An 18,103-nucleotide genomic window follows, 5' to 3' on the forward strand; every position below is an offset into this window, starting at 1 on the left:
AATGCCCCTTTCCTCCTTCTGAGGGTATCATCATGCCATATGTTACCAGATGTCAGTCTTGTCTTTGCTTATCTTTCTGAACAATAAAACAACTATTGTTGAAGTATTGAACAAACAAAGGATTCTTCTATTTCTACTCCTGAAAGTATGTTGGAAATGCCTTGGATGAAGACATACATATCTCCGCTACACACCCTTTAGGAGAAGGGATACCGATTCACATATTACACAAAGACTTTGCTATTCATTCAGAAACGCCCCCGTGAGTATAGTAGAATACTAGAGTAAAATGAATTTCATTAGGAAGTGTTGTGTATGTAGAGTTTCTACTACCTACTCACTTTCTTTCAATGGCAAGCCAGTCCAACTGGTCAATTTTTTTCCCTACTCCTTGACAAAGGGGGGAGATGAACACAAATTTCATGATTGATCAAGTCACGGGAAAAAACAATCAAAGAACCTAGAAGGAGGCATTTGTGTCAGATGTGGACAACGGTCCTTAAAAGTCGAGGGTGAGTTTTTTCTCTCTTTGTTTTCTCACCTCTCTGTACACAGAAAAAAAAAAAAGATACAGCCTACGAAGTTGATTGACAAGGCCAGTTGGACGGTATACTTCAAGTTATTTTTGGAAAATCCAGGACTTTGTGAAGACGTAATTTAGTTACGTTTGTGAAGATATCTGCCAAGGTTAGTTCCTAAGAAGGTGAGATAGTCTCACATAAGAAAATATTGGGTTGTTACCCAAGAAGAAAAAAGTGTTCAAATAGGAACAAAGACTTCACGTTATTTGAAAAAGTCGCCATTGTAGGTACAGAGGAAAATGTACATTTTGGGTGAGCTAATATGGAAGTCGGATTTTGATGTTTGAAGATGGAAGGTCCAAGCACAAAGGCAAAGAATAGATCAACAGGCAAGACACGGCAGCACGCTACAGCACACAATTCAAGGAACAAGGCAAAATGCTACAAGAAAAGAAGAAAAAGAAAGAAAAAGCAACAAACAACTAAGTTAAAAGGACACTATTCATCTCTTGTTTTATTTTAAGTGCACACAGGACTATCATACTAACAAGGGGTGAGTGTGTTTGTTTAAATGAAAGAGTAACATGGGAATGGTTAACATCTCTAGGCTCAGAAGTAAGTCTCAGTACGATCAGGAAATTTATATATTTCATATGTATGGAATATAGGAATACATGCAGTAGTAAGGTAATTAATTATGCCAGAGTGTAAAGAAGTTCTTTTAAGGAAATTAAGTTTAATGCTGCATGTATATGTTTATGAATATTTAAGCCCTGAACAAAGTTTTCAGAGAAAAAAATATTGATTAAGATTGTGGAAAAACTGTATGAAATTGAGATAATGGAAAAAAACACGATGTTTAGTGTTTTACAAAAATCCTACAGATTTGATTGCAGTAAATAATAAGTTAATAAGTTAAGGATTGAGCAATTTTTAAAAAAAAAATTCCAAACTTGGATTTGGTTATTAAATTAAAAGTAGTAAATTGTTCTAATTTACTTAAGGTTACTCAGAGAAAATATTAAAATATGAAAGTTTTTGTTCAATCTAAAAAAATGTAAAAATAATTATTGTTAAAAGTTTTTGTAAATTGGTATTTCTGGTAAAAGTAAGGACTTTTGTTGTGGGAGGAGTTTTCTCTGGGAAATGGCCAATCGCAGGTCATGGGCAGGACCCAATCTGTGAGTTTCACGAGATTGTCTTCTAAACAATTTTTACAAAAACATTATTATAATCAGGAAAGTCATATAACATAGTGTACATGATTTCTCGCAGATGTACAAACAAAATATGTTTAAAAAGTGATAAAAAGGTTAAACATTTTAAAAAACGAGAAACGAGATTGTTACTAAATTGTACAGTGTAGGGTGGTAGCCAAGACTGTCAGTAACAGATCATTCTCTGAAGAGTATGTGACATGTGAGGAGTGTATTACCAACAGAGAGATGCAGATCAAGTTACAGACTGGTCAGACATGCCATGACATTTTTCACTTTTATGGATCAAAGCACAATACATTTTTGTGTTAAATTTTCCAGATACTTGGAAGAGGGTTCACTGATGAGGAAAAATATATATTTAAAAAGGTATTATTACTTACTAAAGGTAATTGTTTTTAAAAAATAAGATTTTTTTAGGCCTTATTAACTTTTTTCGAGAGTTCATTGAGATTTTTGCAGGCAAAGTATCTGTCTGAGTACATTTTAATGAATTATATATATATATATATATATATATATATATATATATATATATATATATATATATAATTACTGTAGGGCAAATATTTTTTTAATAACAACAGCTCAGTAAGTAGCATTACAGAAGTAAACAGTTTTACAGAGGGTATGGTCATGTCATTTATCCAAGACAGAACGTTCGTCTAAAACAAAACAACATTTTGGTTGAAAGGAAGCAGCATTAGGTTAGGGTGAAAGATGAAGCAGGGTACACTGTAGAGCCATTTGTACATGAGTTATCGTCCTCCGTGGTCCGAGTGGTTTGGCCCCTGTATTGGGTCAAGTGTAAAATATTAATTTGCTCTTACGCTCACGGGTCTGCAGTGTACCAGAGAGTGGCGTGGGAGAAAGTTCATTGAAATCATCGCCTTTGAGAATAGCTTATTCAATCTGGGATGGGTCTGGGTTGGATGTCGTACTTCTTTATGGGAATGATGGGCATCAGGGAGGATATAGAAAGGGTAATGGATTGACAAGGGGTGGGTAGGGAGATGGTGGCGGTTAGGAGCAGGGGGGAATGGAATGGGTGCCATCTCTCTCTCCCTCCGCAGGGGTAAAGTGCGCAGGGGACAGACATGGGTTGGTGTATTCAGAGATCGGGAAATACCAATTATGGAGTACGTATTAAGAATCTAGGATGGTAGAGGGTAAGGGACTGTCATCTTAGGGTGGGGTTTCTTCCGTGGGGTTAGTTTGTCGCGTCATGGGGGCTGTCAAGTTAAAGCGGAGCTCCACCCTAAAGTGGAACTTCCGCTCATTGGAACCCTCCCCCCCTCCGGCGCCACAATTGGCACCTTTCAGGGGGGAGAGGGGTGCAGGTACCTGTACAGTACAGGTATCTGCACCCACTTCCAGCGTAGATCCTGCAGAAGCTACGCCCCTTTCCGCAGAATCTACGCCCCATTCTGAAGGTCCCCCGCTGTCTCCTGGGAAACACAGTGATCCCAGAGACAGCGGGGACCATCCTTATTGCGCAGCGCGACTCGCGCATGCGTAGTAGGGAACCGAGAAATGAAGCCGCAAGGCTCCACTTCCTGATTCCTATACCCAAGATGGCGGCGGCAGCACCCGAGAGACGATCGAGAGATCGGCATCGGGTGCCGACATCGCGGGCGCGCTGGGCGGGTAAGTGTCCTTATTTTAAAAGTCACCAGCTGCAGTATTTGTTGCTGCTGACTTAAAAAAAAAAAACGGTGGAACTCCCGCTTTAATTAATATTTTAAGTGATAAAAGTTTCTGAAAATATATGTAAGTTATATGTACAGTAATAAGTAATGGTCTCTGAAGGTCACAGAACAACAGAGAGCACAGAGAGGAATGGTTTTGCTGAGTAGGTACATCTAATTTTGAGTTACTATGTCAGGACAATGGGTGGAGTTATGCTACTTATCTTTAGACTGAACCATATTAGGTATATATGCAAATATGGGTGTTATTAGGATATGCTGACATAACATCATGAAAGAGTATAAGAATGGAGTTGGATTATGGAGAGTTAGGAAAGAGGTGGGAAGAGAAAGAACTCTACACTTTGAAGAATGTAGATCAAATGCCCCTTTCCTCCTTCTGAGGGTATCATCATGCCATATGTTGCCAGATGTCAGTCTTGTCTTTGCCTATCTTTCTGAACAATAAAACAACTATTGTTGAAGTATTGAACAAACAAAGAATTCTTCAATTTCTACTCCTGAAAGTACTTTGGAAATTCCTTGGATGAAGACATACATATCTCCGCTACACACCCTTTAGGAGAAGGGATACTGATTCACATATTACACAAAGACTTTGCTATTCATTCAGAAATGCCCCTGTGAGTATAGTAGAATACTAAAGTAAAATGTATTTTATTAGGAAGTGTTGTGTATGTAGAGTTTCTACTACCTACTCACTTTCTTTCAATCTGCCAATGTTGGGGAACTCTGCAGATGGATGTACTGGATTCCAAGTAGGGATGGCCGAATGGTTCACCCGGCGCCCGGCGGGCGGCCGTTCGCCCGGCGGACTTCCGTGTTTACTGTGTAAAAGAACTTTGACCTATGATGACACATCCATCATGGGGTACAGGACAGCCAATTGAGACATTACAGCACATGGACACTTGGACATTCCCCCTAACTTATAAATAGACCCAATCCGGCGGCCATTTTACATTCTTTTTACTGTCACTATAGGGAGAGGTTGCTGTGTGGAGCAGGGAGAGACTGCAGTGACCCAAATCGCTAGCTATTTGGTCCACAAAAGTTGTTTTAAGGACTGGTATGGTATAGGTGTTAGGTGTAGTTCAGGATATAGGTTTGAGGCACTGCTATTCAAGTCATTGTTGCTGCAGCCTGTCTTTTGTCAGTGTAGAAAGAGGGACAGGACGCTGTGTGCAGTAGGGACAGTCAGTTTAATCATTAGCTGTTACTATTAGGTCCACAAAAGTCCTTTTCAGGACTGGTATGGTAAAGTAGTACAGGATATAGTTTTGAGTGCTATTCAAGTTATTGTTCCAGCAGCCTGTGTTTTGTCAGTTTAACCTCCTCGCGCCCACCCTATAGCCGAATGGCGGCCGTAGAGCAGGCGCTTTCGTCTGGGTGGCCATCCCTGGACGTCCTAATGTTTACTTCCGCAATGCGCGCCGCCGCGGGCGCGCATCGGGGAAGTTCTGTGTTTGCCGTGTCCCTCGGGGACAGGCAAACACAGATCGCTGTAAACGGCCAATCACAGCGGCCGTTTACAGCGCGATCGCCGCGTCCAATGGGAGAACTCATATGTAAACATATGAGATCATCTCTCAGCGCCGCTCTCCCTCCTCACACAGACAGAGTGTGAGAGGGGAGAGATGAACGGCTGCAGCGGCCGTCAGTGTAAAAAAAAAAAAAAAAAAGTTAAAAAAAGTGCCATCCTCCCCCAGTGCCATCCTGCCCCAGTGCTATCCTGCCCCAGTGCCATCCTGCCCCAGTGCTATCCTGCCCCAGTGCCATCCGCCCCAGTGCTACCTGCCCCCAGTGCCACCTGCCCCCAGTGCCACCTGCCCCCAGTGCCAACTGTTAGTGCTATCTGTCCCCAGTGCCACCTGTTGTCAGTGCCATTTGTCCCCAGTGCCATCTGTCATCAGTGCCACGTGTCATCAGTGCCACAAAGTGCCATCTGTCATCAGTGCCACGTATTAGTGCCATCTGTCATCAGTGCCACGTATCAGTGCCATTTGTCATCAGTGCCACCTGTCAGTGTCACGTGCCATCTGTTGTCAGTGTCACGTGTCATCAATGCCACTTATCAGTGCCATCTGTCATCAGTGTCACGCGTCATCGGTGCCACGTATTAGTGCCATCTGTCATCGGTGGCACGTATTAGTACCATGTATTAGTGCCATCTGGCATCAGTGCCACGTATTAGTGCCACTTGTCTTCAGTGCCACGTATTAGTGACACGTGTCATCAGTGCCACGTATAAGTGCCATGTGTCATCAGTGCCACATATTAGTGCCATCTGTCATCAGTGCCACATATTAGTGCCATCTGTCATCAGTGCCACGTATAAGTGTCATCATTGCCACGTATCAGTGCCATCTGTCATCAGTGTCACGTGTCATTGTCCTGGTGCTTCAAAAGTGTAATAAGTAGTCAACAAATTAGATGTGTAATTTATGCTCCTAGAACACATGATGGTGCTCCCTGCATGTTGGGGCTCTCTATGTGGCCAGGCTGTGAAAAGGTCCCACACACGGGGTATTGTAATACTCAGGAGGAGTAGCAGAATGTTTTTGGGGTGTCATTTGTGGTATACACATGCCATGTGAGAGAAATAACCTATTACAATGACAATTTTGTGGAGAAAAATAAAAAAATTAAAAATCTTAATTTTGCAAAGAATTGTGGGAAAAAAATTACAACATCAAAAACCTCACTATGCCTCTTACTAAATACCTTGCAATGTCTACTTTCCAAAAAGGGGTCATTTGGGGGGCATTTGTACTTTCCTGACTTGTTCGGGTCACAAGAAGCGATATAGGCCACCAGTACATCAGATGTGATCAATTTTGTGCGATTCGCACCACAGCTTGTAGACTCTTTAACTTTCACAAAGACCAAATAATATCCACTAATTTGGGTTATTTTTACCAAAGATATGTAGCAGTATAAATTGTGGCCAAAATTTATGAAGAAAAATTAATAATTTGCATAATTCTGTCACAGAAACAAAGAAATGTGCGTTTTTTTTCAAAATTTTCGGTCTTTTTTCATTTATAGCGCAAAAAATAAAAACCCCAGAGGTGATCAAATACCACCAAAAGAAAGCTCTATTTGTGGGAAAAAAAGGGCAAAAAATTCATTTGGGTACAGTGTTGCATGACTGAGTAATTGTCATTCAAAGTGTGAGAGCACCGAAAGCTGAAAATTGGTCTGGGCAGGAAGGGTGTTTAAGTGCCCAGTAAGCAAGTGGTTAAATAGGGACAGGCAGGAAGCTGTGTGTGGCAGTGAGGGACAGTCAGTTTATTAAGTAGCTGTTACTATTAGGTCCACAAAGGTTCTTTTCAGGACTGGTATGGTAATAGGCTTGTACACGTATCATATTCTTTCTTCCAAATATAGAAAGAATATTATACTTGACTGCTGCCTTTCAATATATAGGGTTGAGGTGCACTACTGCTGACTGCTGCCCTATACTGCAGCAGTCCTTTATCAGTATAGGGGCTGAGGTACAGTCTGCTAATCATTCACAGCCTACTTGTTCCACAAAGGTCCTTATAAGGACTGGTAAGGTATAGGGTACTACAGTACATAGGGTTGAGTGAGGTAGTCTGCTATTCCTTAAGGACTGGTATAGGACCACAATATATAGGGTTGAGGTGCACTACTGCTGCCCTATACTGCAGCAGTCCTTTATCAGTATAAGGAATGAGGTACAGTCTGCTAATCATTCACAACCTACTAGTTCCACAAAGGTCCTTATAAGGACTGGTAAGGTATAGAGTACTACAGTACATAGGGTTGAGCGAGGTACAGTCTGCTATTCCTTAAGGACTGGTATAGGTCCACAATATATAGGGTTGAGGTGCACTACTGCTGACTGCTGCCCTATACTGCAGCAGTCCTTTATCAGTATAGGGACTGAGGCACACGTCTAAACTTGGTCGTGCAGCGATTCGTTGTCAAATACCCTGGGGTCCAGGATATCTTGCGGCAGGCAAGGAAAATCTCGGCCCATTTCAGAAAATCTTACACGGCCATGGCTCGCCTTGCTGACATTCAACGGCGACACAATCTGCCAGTCGACGTCTGTCTTATTTGCGATTGCCCGACGCGATGGAACTCAACCTTCTATATGCTTGATAGGCTGCTCCAGCAGAAACGTGCATTTAACGTCTACCTGTATGAACTCTGCAGCAGAACAGGTTCTGGGGAGCTGGGGGTTTTTTCACTGCGCCAGTGGGTGCTCATGCGCGACGCATGCAGACCTCTGCAGCCATTTGAGGAGATCACCAAACTGGTCAGTCGCACCCATGGCGCCATCAGTGACATGGTACCTTATGCCTTCTTTATGGAGCGTGCATTGTGTCGTGTCATTGATCAAGCTGTGGAGGAGCAGGAGCAGGAAGATGAGGAAGTCGCAATGCTGGATGAATTCCCAGGGGGGGGCTACTCTATCTGAGACAAGTGAACAACAGGAGTCTGAAGAGGAGTCAGAGGAGGATGGTGCTGGGATGGATGAGGAGGAGCAAGAAGAGCATGCTTTAAACCTTTCTGGGATCCCTGTTGTTGTGTGTGGATGGGGAGAGGAGAATGAAGAGGACGACATTATCCTGGATGATGAGCAGGAGCCAGGCCACCACACCGCTTCCAGTTTAGTGCAAATGGGGGCCTTCATGCTCCAGTGTTTTAATAGGGACCCCCGTATAAAAAGCATAAGGGTCAAGAACCAGTACTGGGTGGCAATGTACTTAGACCCCTGGTACAAACACAAAATGGCGGAAATGTTACCGCCGTCACAGAGGGCTGTCAGAATGGAGCACTTCCAGGCCTTGCTTCGAGAAATGCTGCATTCTGCTTTTGCGTGCGCTGGCAGAGGAGCAATTCCCACTCCCAGAGGAGTTGCGGGTACCAATCCAACAGCGCCTGCAAGAAGAGGCCGGTTTGAAGATGTGTTGGTGACTTCTGATATGAGGTCATTCTTTCAGCCGACCCATCGACAGGTGTCATCAGGATCCAGTATCAGGGAACGCCTAGACCGTCAGGTGTCCGACTACATCGGGTTAACGGCCGATGTTTACGCTCTGAGGAGTGATGAACCCCTGGACTACTGGGTGGGCAGGCTTGACCTCTGGCCAGAGCTTGCCCAATTTGCAATCGAACTGTTGGCTTGCCCCTCATCCAGTGTCCTGTCCGAAAGGACGTTCAGCGCAGCAGGGGGGATCGTGACCGATAAGCGTACTCGCCTAGCTCACGACAGTGTTAACTACCTCACATTTCTAAAAATGAATGAGGCATGGATATCGGAGGAATTCAACACATGTGATCAGTAGACCATGTACAGTGGTGTGAAAAAGTGTTTGCCCCCTTCCTCATTTCCTGTTCCTTTGCATGTTTGTCACACTTAAGTGTTTCGGAACATCAAACCAATTTAAACAATAGTCAAGGACAACACAAGTAAACACAAAATGCAATTTGTAAATGAAGGTGTTTATTATTAAAGGTGAAAAAAAATCCAAACCATCATGGCCCTGTGTGAAAAAGTGATTGCCCCCCTTGTTAAAACATACTATAACTGTGGTTGTCCACACCTGAGTTCAATTTCTCTAGCCACACCCAGGCCTGATTATTGCCACACCTGTTCACAATCAAGGCATCACTTAAATAGGAGCTGCTTGACACAGTAAGGTCCACCAGAAGATCCTTAAAAGCTACACATCATGCCGAGACCCAAAGAAATTCAGGAACAATTGAGAAAGAAAGTAATTGAGATCTATCAGTCTGGAAAGGGTTATAAAGCCATTTCCAAAGCTTTGGGAATCCAGCGAACCACAGTGAGAGCCATTATCCACAAATGGCGAAGACATGGAACAGTGGTGAACCTTCCCAGGAGTGGCCGGCCGCCCAAAATTACCCCAAGAGCGCAGCGACGACTCATCCAAGAGGTCACAAAAGACCCCACAACAACGTCCAAGGAACTGCAGGCCTCACTTGCCTCAGTTAAGGTCAGCGTTCATGCCTCCACCATCAGGAAAAGACTGGGCAAAAATGGCCTGCATGGCAGAGTTCCAAGGAGAAAACCACTGATGAGCAAAAAGAACATCAAAGCTCGTCTCAATTTCTCCACAACACATCTTGATGATCCCCAAGACTTTTGGGACAACATTCTGTGGACCGATGAGACAAAAGTGGAACTCTTTGGAAGGTGTGTGTCCAAGTATATCTGGCGTAGAAGGAACACTGCATTTCATAAAAAGAACATTATACCAACAGTAAAATATGGTGGTGGTAGTGTGATGGTCTGGGGTTGTTTTGCTGCTTCAGGACCTGGAAGACTTGCTGTGATAAAAGGAACTATGAATTCTGCTGTCTACCAAGAGATCCTGAAGGAGAATGTCCGACCATCTGTTCGTGTACTCAAGCTGAAACGAACTTGGGTTCTGCAGCAGGACAATGATCCTAAACACACCAGCAAGTCCACCACCGAATGGCTGAAGAAAAACAAAATGAAGACTTTGGAGTGGCCTAGCCAAACTCCTGACCTGAATCCTATTGAGATGTTGTGGTATGACCTTAAAAAGGCCGCTCATGCTCGAAAACCCTCTAATGTAACTGAATTAGGACAATTCTGCAAAGATGAGTGGGCCAAAATTCCTCCAGGACGCTGTAAAAGCCTCATTGCACGTTATCGCAAACGCTTGGTTGCAGTTGTTGCTGCTAAGGGTGGCCCAACCAGTTATTAGGTTTAGGGGGCAATCACTTTTTCACACAGGGCCATGATGGTTTGGATTTTTTTTCACCTTTAATAATAAACACCTTCATTTACAAATTGCATTTTGTGTTTACTTGTGTTGTCCTTGACTATTGTTTAAATTGGTTTGATGTTCCGAAACACTTAAGTGTGACAATCATGCAAAGGAACAGGAAATGAGGAAGGGGGCAAACACTTTTTCACACCACTGTATATGTCTATAAACGATTTTTTTAATCGAGCACACAGACCTTCTTTCTTCATTTGGCTCACTTCCTTGTCCAAAAAAAGCACACCGTACTATATGCCCGTACCCTCCTGTTTGAAGAGGTTGAGCGGTGTCATATTTCTACTGGGGCTGCTTATTATAAGGGGCTCCCACCATCCCTGTGCTGTGCTGACTTCCTCCTGGGGCTGCTTATTATGAGGGGCTCCCACCATCCCTGTGCTGTGCTGACTTCCTCCTGGGGCTGCTTATTATGAGGGGCTCCCACCATCCCTGTGCTATGCTGACATCCTGCTGGGGCTGCTTATTATGAGTGGCTCCCACCATCCCTGTGCTGTGCTGACTTCCTCCTGGGGCTGCTTATTATGAGGGGCTCCCACCATCCCTGTGCTATGCTGACATCCTCCTGGGGCTGCTTATTATGAGGGGCTCCCACCATCCCTGTGCTATGCTGACATCCTCCTGGGGCTGATTATTATGAGGGGCTCCCACCATCCCTGTGCTAAGCTGACATCCTCCTGGGGCTGCTTATTATGAGGGGCTCCCACCATCCCTGTGCTGTGCTGACTTCCTCCTGGGGCTGTACCTCTGCTGTGCATATTATGAGGGGCTCCCACCATCCCTGTGCTATGCTCATTATGAGGGGCTCCCACCATCCCTGTGCTATGCTGACTTCCTCCTGGGGCTGCTTATGGTGCAGGTGTCAGTGCTGTATATCACGGTGCTGGTGTCAGTGCTGTATATCACGGTGCTGGTGTCAGTGCTTTATGTCACGCTGCTGATGTCAGTGCTCTCTATCATGGTGCTGGTGTCAGATCACTCTATCACGGTGCAGGTGTCATTGCTGTATGTCACGCTGCTGATGTCAGTGCTCTCTATTACGGTGCTGGTGTCAGATCACTCTATCACGGTGCAGGTGTCATTGCTGTATGTCACGCTGCTGATGTCAGTGCTGTATATCACGGTGCTGGTGTCAGTGCTGTATATCACGGTGCTGGTGTCAGATCACTCTATCACGGTGCAGGTGTCATTGCTGTATGTCACGCTGCTGGTGATCATCTCCTGCACCCTCTTCTTTGCCTACCCTGACCTTCCCTCTCCTCCATTGCCTTCATGCGCTCCACAGTCCTGAATTGTCACAATTTCACATATAAAAAAAGAATGCTTGTAGTTGTCGATCCCAGATTCACCTCGTACATGTGTCATGTCATTGGCCATGTGGTGGGACTATGTTTGCACAGCTAGTAATTATTTTGTGGCTGAAAATTTGACCTGTAGGTTTGCAAAGTTCGCCTCCCATTGAAGTCAATGGGGCCCGCCGCGAACGTTACGGTTCGCGAACTATCGGCCGCGTTCACGGTCCGCGTTCACGAAACGTCCCGTCGGAAGTTCGTCCATCACTAATTCCAAGTTCTACAACAAGTTGGAGAGGTTGTGTCTGGCACGAGAGTCCCACTGGCAATAGGGGTAGATGCACTAGCAACAGCTTAGCGACCAGTTCTCCCTAATTAATGTCTTTCCTCTGTTTCAACTACTGCAGCATCTTTTGAGTGCAGGAGGTGGTAACACCAATAATAGTGTTAGTCAAATAAGCCCAGGAGGGCTTGGTACACTGACATAGCCTTGGACACTTCCAGTCCATCTGGACCTAATGGTCTTGGGTCCTGTTATCTCCACACTGTTGAGCACCTGGAAGCCGGCTTCAGGGAGCTTCAATTACAGGACTTGGAAATATTTTTTGCCTGGGGTGAAACCAGGTAGAGACACCCGCAGATACAGTATATGTGAGTGGGAGTTTTTTTCCTTTCTCCAATCAGTAGTGGGAAGGAGATTGGCTTTAAGTACAATTAGGGGTCAGATTTACCCCATCCTTTTTTTCCAGAGGCTGTTATTTCTCACTCCTTGATTCATACGTCACACAGGGTGTAAATCAGACAGTTCCGCCTGTCAAGCCACTCTTGTGTCCTTGGGACTTGAATTTGCTCTTGACAGTCCTTGCGGAGGCCGCCTTTTGGTGCCCTTTGGCACCTTTTGAACCAATGGTTAGTCCTTGACTCGGAAGATGGCTTCTTTGGTTGATATCACTTCAGCAAGTGGAGTGTCAGAGCTGATGGCTCTCTCATGCAAGGAGCCGTTCTTGGTCTTACATCATAAAGTGATGTAGCGTCCTCATCCATCTTTATTGCCTAGAGTGGTTTCTAGTCTTCACTTGAATAAGGACAGTGTCTTGCATTCCTTTCTAATCCTCAGTTAGAGTTAGATTGCTGCATACTCCTGGAGGTACTGTAGTTCAGGTGATCAGGATTTACTTGAATTGTCAGCGCAGGTCAGGAATCCTGGTTTGTGCTGCCAGCAGAGCCCACAAAGGGCAGGAGGCTTCCAAGTTAACTATTTTTTTCATTGGATCTGCCAGTTAATTACTCAAGCCAATGGCCACCCCACCACTTTTTAATGAAAGTGCTCGCTACCAGGTGTGTGGGGGCATCTTAGGCCATCCGCTATCAAGTGTCAGTGGCCCTGATTTTTAAGGCCACTACATGGTCTTTGTTTCCCACATTCACAGGATTTTACCAGATGGATATTAAAGCGATGAAGGATACTGCTTTGGCCATAGTATGTTACGGGCGGAAGAATAAGTCATTCTCAGGTGCCAGTTTCTATGAATGTGTCTCCCTCCCCTCAATGGCATTGTTTTAGGACCTCCCACATAGTAATTATTATGTCTGCCCTGTGTCCCATGATGTAAGATAAAGAAAATTGGATTTTTCCTACAACTTACCTGTAAAATCCTTTATTTGGAGTAGATCATGGGACACAGGTGTCCCTCCCCTCTTTTTGTGATATTCATTGCTTTGCTACAAAACTAAGGTGCTTCCTGTGCAGGAGGGGTTATATAGGGGAGGACTTCCTCTTTGATTGATCTGCCAGTGTCCATTCACCTATAGGAATAATCCACATAGTAATTATTATGGCTGCTCTGTGTCCTGTGATGTACTCCAAAAAAAGGATAGGGAGTCCCCTATGTATTATTTTGGTGGCAGGTTCACCTTTATTGAGATATGCAGGGGTCTAAAAGACCCTGGATGTCTCCCCTGTACTACACTAAATGTTTTGCAATGCAGATCGCATTACAAAACATTATTTCCTGGCTAAGATAGCCAGAGACACAGATAGCTTGACCCAGAAATGACGTCAAAGATTCCGCTTTCCAGGTCACAAGAAGAGGGGGAAGAGAGCGGACGTTTGTTTGCTCATCTCCTTCCCCCCCAGCCACCTGCGTGCCCCCAGATGGGTAAGTGTAGCCCAGTAAGCATGGCGGTGGCACCTGTACTGGGGGTGTGTGAGACCATTCGGGTGGCAGGAGTCTGCCTGTCAGTTTCACACACAATCCCGGTGGCTGTAGCAGCCACAAGGCGTCTGTAAGATGTATGGACCCGGCGACAAAAGGGTTAATAGAGCAAGCAGCCAGGCACAACTTATTTTCAGCCAAATGTATCCAAACTCACTCAGTCCTTACACAGTGATTATGCAATTAGTGAGGCCCAGAGAAAAAAAAATAGCGTATGGCAGACATGACGGTGTGAAGAGGAGAGCAAGTCAGGAAGGGGTTAACAGTTGAGTTTTTGATTATAGGAAGGGGCTTACCTGATTGGGGGGTTATCTTGTGGCTGGGCAGGGTCTGTCAGCTTAACTACTTGCTGAGCGCCGGCAGTCAAATGACGGCCAGGCGGCGCACATATTGTGGCGGGAGGCCATCATATGACGGCCTCCAGTTAAAAACAGGGAATGCGCACGATCGTGCGCGCACATCCATGTTTCTTCGGTAGCGGCGTGTGTCACGGAGACACCGCTCGCCACTGAAGGGGGTGAACAGCCATTGGTTATGGCTGTTTACCATGTGATCAGCCGGGATGAAGTCACAGCCGATCACAGATGGTCACACCCCCACTGTGCATGGCGCATGCGCGGGATCGCGAGCACGCTGCGCATGCACGGCAGTGATGGCGTGTTCCCCGGGAACACTGCTCATCACCCACGTGATCGGCTGTGATCCTTTCACAGCCGATCACTAAAATGTAAACAAACCGTGGTAACGAGATGTTACCGGGTTTTCCTCCTCACACACCGATCGTGTGTGAGGAGCAGATTGCGGTAACATCTCGTTACCGCCTACAGTGTACACCAATCACACTGATTGCCCCCCCAATAAAGAGGACCTGTCACCACCCCTCATAGTACCTGTCAATCATAGTCCATCAGAGTACCTGTCACAGTCCATCAGAGTATTTCAGTACCTGTCACAGCCCATTAGAGTTCCCAAGTACCTGTCCCAGTCCATCTGAGTACCCGAGTACCTGTCACAGTTCATCTAAGTACCTGTAATAGACCATCAGAGTACCCGAGTACCTGTCACGGCATATCAGAGTACCTGAGTACCTGTCACAGCCCATCAGAGTACCCGAGTACTGTCACGGTCCATCAGAGTACCCGAGTACCTGTCACGGTCCATCAGAAGACCTGAGTACCTGTCACAGTCCATCAGAGTACCCTAGTACCTGTCACAGCCCATCAGAGTACCCGAGTACCTGTCACGGCACATCAGAGTACCCAAGTACGTGTCACGGCCCATCAGAGTACCCGAGTACCTGTCACGGTCCATCAGGTTACCAGAGTACCTGTCACGGTCCATCAGAGTACCCGAGTACCTGTCACAGTCCATCAGAGTACCCGAGTACCTGTCACGGTCCATCAGGGTACCCGAGTACCTGTCACGGTCCATCATGGTACTCGAGTATCTGTCACGGTCCATCAGAGTACCCGAGTATCTATCACGGTCCATCAGAGTACCCGAGTACCTGTCACAGCCCATCAAAGTACCCAAGTACCTGTCACAGCCCATCAAAGTACCCGAGTAGCTGTCACAGCCCATCAAAGTACCCGAGTACTTGTCACGATTCATCCGAGTACCGGGGTACCTGTCACAGCCCATCAGAGTACCCGAGTACCTGTCACAGCCCATCTGAGTACCCGAGTACCTGTCCCAGTCCATCTGAGTACCCGAGTACCTGTCACAGTTCATCTGAGTACCTGAGTACCTGCGAGCAGGAGATTGTGGTAACATCTCGTTATCACCTACAGTGTACACCAATCACACTGATTGCCCCCCCCCAATAAAGAGGACCTGTCACCACCCCCATAGTACCTGTCAATAGCAGTCCATCAGAGTACCTGTCACAGTCCATCAAAGTATTTGAGTACCTATCACAGTCCATCAGAGTACCCGAGTACCTGTCACAGTTCATCTGAGTACCTGTCCCAGCCCATTAGAGTAACCGAGTACCTGTCACGGCACATCAGAGTACCTGAGTACCTGTCACGGTCCATCAGAGTACCCAAGTACCTGTTACGGTCCATCAGAAGACCCGAGTACCTGTCATATTCCATCAGAGTACCCGAGTACCTGTCACAGTACATCAGAGTACCTGAGTACCTGTCACGGCACATCAGAGTACCTGAGTACCTGTCACGGCACATCAGAGTACCCGAGTACCTGTCACGGCACATCAGAGTACCCGAGTACCTGTCACGGTCCATCAGAGTACCCGAGTAGCTGTCACGGTCCATCAGAGTACCCGAGTACCTGTCAGGGTCCATCAGGGTACCCGAGTACCTGTCACGGTCCATCAGAGTACCCGAGTACCTGTCACGGTCCATCAGAGTACCCGAGTACCTGTCATGGTCCATCAGGGTACCCGAGTACCTGTCACGGTCCATCATGGTACCCGAGTATCTGTCACGGTCCATCAGAGTACCCGAGTACCTGTCACGGTCCATCAGAGTACCTGAGTATCTGTCACGGTCCGTCAGAGTACCCGAGTACCTGTCACAGCCCATCAAAGTACCCGAGTAGCTATCACAGCCCATCAAAGTACCCGAGTACCTGTCACGATTCATCCGAGTACCCGGGTACCTGTCACAGCCCATCAGAGTACCCGAGTACCTGTCACAGCCCATCTGAGTACCCGAGTACCTGTCCCAGTCCATCTGAGTACCCGAGTACCTGTCACAGTTCATCTGAGTACCTGAGTACCTGTCCCAGTCCATCTGAGTATCCGTCACAGTTCATCTGAGTACCTGAGTACCTGTCCCAGTTCATCTGAGTACCTGAGTACCTGTCACAGTTCATCTTAGTACCCGAAAAAATTAAATGTTCAAAAGACTCATTATGCCTCACAGATTATATGTTGGGGTGTTTGCTTTCCAAAATGGGGTCATTTTATGGGAAATTTCATTGTCCTGGTACTCCAGGGCCTTCAAAAGTGTAATAGGTGGTTGAGAAATGAGATGCGTAATTTTTGCTCGTAGAATGTCTGAAGGTACTACATCAATGTTGGTGCTCTGTATGTGGCCAGGCTGTGTAAAAGTCTCACATATGTGGTATCGCCGTACTCGGGAAGAGTAGCAGAATGTATTTTGGGGTGTAATTTGTTGTATGCATATGCTGTGTGTGAGAAATAACCTGATATTATGTCAATTTTGTAAAAAAAAAATAATAATAAAAAAAAATCTTCATTTTGCAAAGAATTGTGGGAAAAAATGACAACTTAAAAAAACTCACCATGCTACTTACTTAATACCTTGGAATGTCTACTTTGTAGAAAGGGGTCATTTTGGGGGGTATTTGTACTTTCCTGACTTGTTAGTGTCTCAAGAAATGAGATGCACCTGATGTACTGAAGGCCTGATCAGATGTGATACATTTTCAGCGATTGGCACCATAGTTTGTAGACTCTATAACTTTCACAAAGACCAAATAATATACACTAATGTGGGTTATTTTTACCAAAGATATGTAGCAGTATAAATTATGGGCAAACTGTATGAAGAAAAATTACTAATTAGCAAAAATGTATGACAGAAACAAAGAAAAAGGTATTTTTTTCACAAAATTTACGTTTTATTTATAGCTAAAAAAAAAACAACCCACTGGTGATTAAATACCACTAAAAGAAAGTTATATTTGTGTGGAAAAAAGTATGCAAGTTTCATATGGGTACAGTGTTGCATGACCGAGTAATTGTCATTCAAACTGTGAGAGCGCTGAAAGCTGAAAATTGGTCTGGTCAGGAAGGGGATGTAAGTGCACTGTATTGAGGTGGTTAAGGAGGGGTGGTTTAGCCCTGGTGCCCAGTGGAGCTTGGCAGACGCAGGAAACAGCTTTCTGCCCACCCTCCCTGTCATGGTCATTTTCCTCATCAGAAACAGTGGGATTACTGGATGTCATGGCAGCTGGGCGGTTGTTGGTCTTTGCTGGCAGGGGAAATTTAGGATAAGCAAATGGTTTAGGACCCATCAGTGGCATGTGTCCCTCCAGTTAATGATGGTGCATTTGGAATATGGTAATGGCTGCACTGCAGATAGTGTGTTGTCTCCGAGCCAGTGTGTTGCGGCTGGAGGCTTATTATGGTAAAAGGTCCCGCAGTGTATAATTGGAAAATTTTTGTGACTGATCTGTTTCTGTGTTAAGGAATGTTTCACCTTTATGTAAATTTACATTTAACTGTTAATAAATAGGCTGCTATAGCCATTTTTCACTCCATTTGTTGTGCGGTGTCCATTATTTGTATAGGTAACAAAAGGGGATGGGGTAGAGTTGTTTATGGCCTGGCAGCCATACGTTAAGGTTGGGG

The sequence above is a fragment of the Lithobates pipiens genome, unplaced genomic scaffold (assembly GCF_037356315.1).
Source record: "Lithobates pipiens isolate NorthernLeopardFrog02 unplaced genomic scaffold, aLitPip1_a1.2 Scaffold_8, whole genome shotgun sequence".
Classification (NCBI taxonomy): domain Eukaryota; kingdom Metazoa; phylum Chordata; class Amphibia; order Anura; family Ranidae; genus Lithobates; species Lithobates pipiens.